Source organism: Loxodonta africana, chromosome 10 (assembly GCF_030014295.1).
Source record: "Loxodonta africana isolate mLoxAfr1 chromosome 10, mLoxAfr1.hap2, whole genome shotgun sequence".
Taxonomy (NCBI): domain Eukaryota; kingdom Metazoa; phylum Chordata; class Mammalia; order Proboscidea; family Elephantidae; genus Loxodonta; species Loxodonta africana.
The window spans coordinates 14,015,352-14,023,552 of record NC_087351.1 but is presented as its reverse complement, the minus strand read 5'-3'; the positions used below and the strand labels follow the sequence as shown (position 1 = coordinate 14,023,552).

The 8,201-nt window shown below is 41.7% G+C and overlaps 1 protein-coding gene across 1 annotated transcript in view; it reads left to right on the top strand.

Annotated features, from left to right (window-relative positions):
- The first annotated feature begins 1,876 nt into the window (after positions 1-1,876).
- The window catches only part of MGA (MAX dimerization protein MGA), a 202,447-nt gene continuing 196,122 nt past the window's right edge, over positions 1,877-8,201 (top strand). The window contains exon 1 of the mRNA XM_023558682.2: positions 1,877-1,936. The gene's annotated coding sequence lies outside the window, so the exon portion shown is untranslated. The remainder of the gene's footprint in view (positions 1,937-8,201) is intronic.

Genomic DNA, 8,201 nt, shown 5'->3' with positions numbered 1-8,201 from the left:
CAGTGGAAGGATCTGTCAGTGGGCCTCTAGCACTGTCTAGGGGAGAAACAGAATAATGGAGAAAAAAAGGATTCAAGAGTGTGCATATCGGACAGAGTACAGGATGCTGGTTCAAATACAACCTTTGCCACTAACTCCTAACCATATTTATGGAGTATCTCCTATTCATAAGGAACCGTTCCAGGTCTTTTAAATATTTTTATCTCAGAATCATCATGACAGTCTGAAGACTAGGTATGATTGGCTCCAATTTTCAGCTAAAGTAACCAAGGACCAAAAAGTTAAAAAAAAAACAAAAAACGTGTCCGATGTTATAGTACAGTGACAGAACTGCAAGTTGACACCAGGTGCATCTGACTTCAAGGCCAAGACTCTTTTCACGATAGCCAATAGATCCCTAACCTAGTTGTGTGGAAGAGTTGCCTGGAGAACATGTTGAAATACATTTTCCAGGTGCCCAGTCAAGACTAACACAGAAAATGGTAATATTAGTATAGTTCTTTTCTCAGAGTTGTCACAGTTAAATGTAATAAAGTATATAGAAGTATTTTGTAAACTTTAAGCTTAACATAGATATACTTGTAATTAGTGTTTTTTTTTACACTCGATCATCTTCCTTTCTTTTGATTTTCTAGTTAAGAACCAATTTTCTGATAATTAGACTTACCGAGTACCTTTAAACTAGAAAACGGTGCCCCGTTGGTGACACTATATATTTTGGCTTGGTTATAAATTAATACATTTAATTTCTAGTCTATAAATGAGAGCTCTTCGGAGTCTGACCTAGTGCTAGCCGAATCTCCCAAATTGGATCATTCCTTTGTGAACTGATAAAATAGTTTGGAATTAGCAAAACTGAGGAACGGAGTTCAAAGAAGAGGGTATGAACTGGTAAGTGGAGGCTTCATGGGAAACAGAACATTAGGTTTTTAGTTTGTTAATACAAGTTACAAAATTAACTTGGTTTGACGTAAGCCCATCTTTTCTCAGCAGTAGCAGCTGATGTTTTTCTCGGTTCCAACATATAATACCTGGTACTAGGTAGAACCAGAAACTGTAACCTTGCCCCTTTAAATTGCCCCCGTCTCCTTCCCCTCCCCCCTTTCCCCAACTGTAACAATACGTTTACCTAGAAAGGTCTGGTCTGCTATCTCGAGAGATATTCTAGGCATTATTTTCACTCCCAATGGGACTTGTAATAAGTTGTATTTAAATTAGCATTCCTTTCCACTGACAATGAAGAACTGATATCTTAGTTGTAGGCAAATACTCTTGCCGGTTTTTTTGCCATATTCACAGGGGCACTCAACATGCACTTACTAAATGCTTGCCCCTTGAACTGAGGTTTGGCGATTTCCCCAAGACCACGCAGACTGAACAAGTGGGAGAGGGAGGCTGAAAGTGCCTGTTATATCCAGTCACACCCATAATTATCCAAGCCGCCTCGTTCGGAGCCCAAAGACCAGGCTTTCAAAGGGACATGAAAGGAACGACGACGGGGTGAGGGCCAAGAAATCGGGAGAAGTGCCTTTCCCAGCATGCTCTGCAGCGCTCTGAGGGGCGCCAGACGTTTCCCGGCGTGCTTCGGGGTGCGCCCAAGGGCGATGGTTCCCGGCTCCTGGACGGGTACGCGAAGTTGGACCGGTAGGTGTGAGCTTCCTTAGTTTTGAGACCCTGTTTTTTCGTTTCCCCTTTATGGATGTTAACTCCAGAAAGGAGTACAGGTGGTCCTGTAACTACCCTACTTTCCCGCGTGCAAACGACTTTCGGAGCCGCTTCGAGCACGGTGCCAGGTGATCAGCGGTTAGGGGCGGGCCTGAGGTTTGCACGTGACCAAACCTGGCCGCCAATGACTAGCCCGGCGGTCCGGCCGCGCGAGGGTTCCCGGACCCGTGAGCGGAGCGGCGCGTGGGACGGCTACGGTCCGCCCCGGCAGGTATGCGCAGGCGCCTTGGTTGCCACGCGCTCCGTCTTTTCCCACGCGCCGGGGCTGTGTCCTTGGCGCGAGGTGTTAAGAGTCTGTGTGGGTGTTTTTGTGGGTAGGGGGAGGGAGGGGGACATAGCGTCACGTGGACACCACAAGCCAATCTCAGACCGAGGCGCGTCCACGGTTTCCCCAGCGCCCCGGGGTGCGACGTGTTCAGGGAGGTTCGGCTCAGCCGTGACGACCCGAGTGCGGTTTTCGAAGCGCGTGTGCGGCCTGTACAATCTGGCCGCGGGTTTTCGCGGGGTCCTGCTCCGGTGTGAGCACTGACGACACGTTCCCGGCAAAATGGCTGCTGGAAAGAGTCGCCTAGCAGGGGGAGCGGTGGGGCCGCGTGAAGGTCACATGACGGGGTTGGCAGCGCGTGCTGCTGGCGCGGGGAAGGGGGAGGGTGGGAGGGAAAAGGCCCGGAGAGTCACGTGCTTTCTGCGTCTCCTGTGGTTTTCAAACGGCTTTGCTGTGGCCTGAGGGTCCGTTCCGACTCCTCCCTCTCGAGGCATGGCAAGCCTCCGGGGAGAAGCTGTCCGGTGTTTCGGAATGAGCTGTGGCCTGGGCCTTAGGAGACCTGGGTTCAAGGTGTTTGGGGAGTATTGCGATTAGCAAGTCCTGTTGCCACTCTCGATCTCCATTTTCACTTTTATATTTTACCTCTGTGGAGGAGATTATTTTAAGGCCCTTTCACATCATAATGTGGTGGGTGTATGATTTATACACAATTTCAATTTTATACATGTAACAAAAAATCAAGTTATTAATTATTATGAGACAAGACTGCACCCTTCTCACCCCAAAGAGAAAAACCCACAAGCATCCACTGGCGTCGCTGCCGCCCCCCGCCCCCCCATTGTTTACATTGATGTGGGTCACATGGTGGATGTAATTTGTTATAATAACCTGGCTATGCCTGTTCACCTTTATCAGTAACATTTATAATCTGGGCCTGTTCACTACTTCATTTGAAAAAATCCTGCCTTTTAGACGTACAGTCCCTATGTTTCCTGGAAAGAAATTAAAGAGTAAATGTTATTAGCATAACTGTGGAGATGAGAAAACAGCTGATTAGTAGGGACTTGCTTATTCCCCATAAGGGCTGACTGGAAGGGCCTAAAGTCTTCTACACTTTGTCGGCCAATCTTTGTGAAGTTTTTGAGGCTTCACGTACCAGCCTGTGGTGTTTCTCCTGGTTCTCTCCTCCCAGCTCCAGCTCTTCATTTTATCAGTATTCAAGCCCTGGTGAAATGTAGCAGGCATAAATTAGGTATTTTCCGTGTCAGTGCTTATGTTTTATGGTACCTTTTAATTCACCTTCTAATTTTGTGGGAGCAGAATCTGGGAAACATATATTGAGCAATGACCATAATAGCTATTAACAATTCTAGTAAGAGTTAACACCTTTCCAGCGTAGTGTTCTAAGTATTTTACATTTGTTAATTCATTTAGTTCTCATAACAAACCTATGAGGTAAGTACTATTATCTCCGTTTTAATGAAGGAAATAGCCACACAGAGATTAAGTAATATGTAGAAGACCACGTGGCTGGTGATTTTACATAATTCCAACTAGATTTCCTTTTGAAAATTCAACAAAATGATTCTAAAGTTCACTTGGAAGAATCAGCCTGTAAAGTAGGAAAAACTTAAAAGTGGTAGGCGGTTTGTACTAGTGAATATGCAAATAAAGATACGATAATCAAAACTGTAAGTAATCCTGCTATAGACAGAGCAGTGGAACAGAATGATAAATCTACAAATACATAGATAGCTGTTAGTATTGGGTTTTGTTAGTATCATTGAGCCTTGGTGGCACAGTGGTTAAGGGCTCAGCTGCTAACCAAAAGGTTGGCGGTTGGAATCTACCAGCTGCTCCTTGGAAAGCCTTGTGGGGCAGTTCTTCTCTGTCCTGTAGGGTCACTATGAGTCGGAATCCATTCAACGGCAACGGGTTTGGCTTTGGTTATTAGTATTACAGAAACCCTGGTTAAGTGCTCCGAAAGGTCACAGGTTTGAACCAACAAGTCACTGTGTGGGAGAAAGATGTGGCAGTTTGCTTCTCTAAGGATGACAGCCTTGGAAACCCTATGAGGCAGTTCTACTCTGTCCTGTAGAGTCGCTATGAGTCAATTGACTCAATGACGATGGATTTGGTTTTGTTAGTATTATAAAGGTGACATTTCAAATCGGTGGGGAAAGGATTCCAAAATTATGTTGGAACAATTGGCCAACCATTTGGTAAAAATAAAATGAGACTCCTTCTTGAAAATTTTAACAAAATTAAATGCTTTAGGTGGGTTAAATACTTAAATATAAAATATGAAATTATAAAGTTACTACTTTAAAAAGTGGATGAAGTTTTCCACTCTTAAAATAGGATGAGCAGTTCTAAGAGATATGACTGCAAATAAAGGCACAGGTAAAAGAAAAATCGATAGTGTAACATAATACAGCTTCTAGTTGGCAGAAACACTGTAAAGCTAAAAAACTTACTCATTCAGTATTATGTAACATATTAGTTGAGTGCCTACTAAGTGCCAGACAGTATTTCATGTGTAGGGGATCTAATGATGAGCAAAACCAGGCAAATTGTGAAAAATATTTTTGCACCCTCTATGAGACCTAAAACGATCTTAATATCTAAAAGATGGGCAAAAGACATGAATGAGTAGATCGCACAAAAAGAGAAATAAAATAGTAAAGATAAAAAATTTCATAATTTTTTACTTATAAATGAACACAAAACAACTTTTAACCCCCCCGGTGTGGCAGATTGGTATAGATGTGATAAGATGATAATATCTGGTATTGGAATAGGAGTGGGGAAGTTGGCACTCTTATACACTGCTCTTGGTGGATATTTACATTTGAACATGCTTTCTGTAGGGCATTTTGGCCACACTTCTTAAAAGTATGAAAAACATGTATATCCTTTGACTCAGTTCTTTATTAAGGCACTAATTTGTAAGTTTGCAGAGCTGTTCATTTAAGAGCTGGCTGTGTAGAATTTTTTTATAACAACAAAAAGCTGGAAAATATTAAATGTCAAACAATAGGGTTAGGGTAGATAAATATGGTGTCTTCATAGAGCGCAATACCGTGTAACTAACAAATAGCCAGTAACTAGTTGCTGTTGAGTCGATTCCAACTCACTTGATTCTACGCCATGTGTCTCAGAGTAAAACTGTGCTCCGTAGCATTTTCACTGGGCAATTTTTGTGAAGTAGATCACCAGGCCTTTCTTCTGAGGTGCCTCTGGGTGGACTTGAACTGTTAAACTTTAAGTTAGCAGCCGAGCACAGTAACCATTTGCACCACCCAGGGACTCTGTCTTGTGGCTAGTAAACGTGATACACATTTCTACTCATGTCTTGGAAAGCATGTGATATATATTGTGACCTTAACAAGCAGGTTACAAAATTATGTGCAATATGATCGCATTGTAAGAAAATACCTGTATGTGTCCATTTATATAGCAGTCTAAAAAGATATACGTAGTATGTAAACTAACAGCGATGTTATTTGGGTGGAGGGGTTTTGGGTAAATAAAAAAAAAAAAAACACTTTTTTAAGAGCGTTTTGGATTTACAGAAAGATTGAGAAGATACTATAGAGAGTTCCCATATATCCAACACTCATTTTTCTGTGTTATTCTTTTAATAATATTTTATTGAGTTTTTTTGTGAAAGTTTACACAGCAAATTGGGCTCCTGTGTAACAATTTCTGTGTATACTGTTCAGTGACATTGGTTACATTTTCCACAGTGAGTCAGCATTCTCCTTATTTCCATTCTGGTTGTTCAGTTTCCATTATTTTTGCTTCCCTGCCTCCCTGACCTTCTCGACTTTGCCTTAGGTTAAATGTTGACCGTTTGTTCTCAAATAGATGATTATTATTATTTTTAATATATAAAAGGAGCACAATACTCACGGGAGATACTATTTATTTCATGACTCAGTCAGTTATTTAGTTGAAAGATGACCTCCAGGAGTAGTTTCAGTTCAAGGTTTGAAGAGTGTCTCAGGGCGATAGTCTCAGGGGCTCCCAGATCTCTGCTGGTCCAGTAGGTCTGGCTTTTTAAAAAAGATTTTGAGTTTTGTTTTACTATTTTCTCCCATTCTATCTGGGACCATCTATTGTGGCCCTGTTCAGATCAGTTTGTGGTGGTAGCCAGGCACCATTTAGTTCTTCTGGACTCTAGAAAGGTGAGGCAGTTGGTCCTGTAGACTGGTTTCTTCTTTGAGTCTTTGGTTTCTTCTTTCTGTTTTGCTCCAGATGAGTAGAGACCGATAGTGGTATCGTAGATGGCTGCTCTTAAGCTTTTAAGACCCCAGACAGTACTTATGAAACTAGTGTGTAGAACATAAACTTTAGACCATGTTGTGCCAGTTGACTGAGGTGTCCCGTGAGACTATGGTCCTAAGCCTTCAAACCCAGTAAACCAATCCCGGAAGGTGTTTGCTTATGTCTGGGAGGTATAAGTGACTGTGCCCCCTATGTACTTTATTATATGTGTGAATATATAGTATGTACAGTTCTCACAAACGTGTATAGATATGCCTACAGATCCACCTACAGATGCTCACATATATACACACATATACCTTCCTATACATGTACATGCATACATTACTGCTGTTGTTGCTAAATAGTATATGTTATAGCATTTACCCTTATTCTTGTGTATTTCTTAGTGTCATCCTTTACCTTGCTTAAGTTGTGCTCACTTCACTGACATTTGGTGGTGTCTTTCCCATCAAAACTAACAAGTGTCTACTGTCTAGAGAGTGATTCTCTCTCCTTCTTCCTCCCATTACAGGTAACCATCAAAGAATGTTGATTTCCATGTGTTTACTATTTTTGTCTTTTTATACAAGTGGTATCATATATTTGTCCTTTTGTGATTGACTTATTTCACTCAACATAATATCCTTCAGATTCATCTGTGTTATAAGATGTTTTTTGCACTCATCATCATTCTTTATAGCTGCCTAGTGTTCTATTGTATGTATATACCACATTTTGTTTATCCATTTGTCCCATTGATGGGCACTTAGGTTGTTTCCATTGTTTTGCTGTTGTGAACAACGCTGCAATGAACATAGGTGTGCATATGTCTATTAGTGTTATTGCTATTAGATCTCTAGGGTATATACCTAGGAGTAGAGTTGCTGGATTCATAGGGTATTTCTATTTCTAGCTTTTTGAGGAAGTGCCATACTGTTTTCCATGGTGGTTGTAAGTTTTCCCTATTATTAAGATCTTAAATTAGTATGATACATTTGTTACAATTAATGAACCAATATTGATCAATTCTTATTAATGAAGGTCCACGCTTTATTCATATTTTCTTAGTTTTTTTTCCAGTGCCATTTTTCTGTTGCAGGATTTCATTCAGAATACCACATTACTTTTAGCAGTTATGTTTCCTTAGGCTCTGTAATGGTTAAGGTTATGTGTCAGCTTGGCTAGGCCATGGTTCTCAGTGGTTTGGCATATATGTAATCAGCCTCCATTTTGTGATCTGATGTGAGTAGCCAGTCAGTTCAGAGGGGAGTTTCCTTGGGGATGTAGCCTGCACCCAGTATATATAGATGTTCTGGCAAAGCTCACCCTCCCTGGGTCCTGCATCCAGCTCGTCATCGTCTGACCTTCAGTTCTTGGGATGTGAGCCAGCAGCCTGCTGTCTGACCTGCAAATTTTGAGTTTGTCAGCCCCTGCAACCAAGTGAGGCAGGTGAAGCCTACAGCCTGACACCTGACTCATGCATTTGGGACTTGCCAGCCTTCACAACTGCATGAGCCATTTCCTTGAATTCTCTTTCTCTCTCTGTATATACGTATGTATACATATATACGTATATAGATACGTATGTATGTATATACAAACACACACACACACACACACCCACCCACTGGTTTTGCTTCTCTAGAAAACCCAGCCTAAGACATTTGGTACTGAGAGTGCTTCTAGAGGAACAAAATTGTATGGATGAGGCTTCTGAATTGGTTCTCGAGTCTAGCTAGTCTTAAAGGCGCTGATGATTCTGCCTTTGGTAGTAAAAAGGGCACTGCTAATCCATAGCGTGAGGTGGCAATAGAAATATGCAAAATATCACCACCAGTGGATCCAATATTTGTGAGAAGCAAGGCTCTTGGTGATTGTATATTTGATACTTTTCTATAATTTCGTCAGAATGAAAAGTATAGGGGGCTGGTTGCTTGGC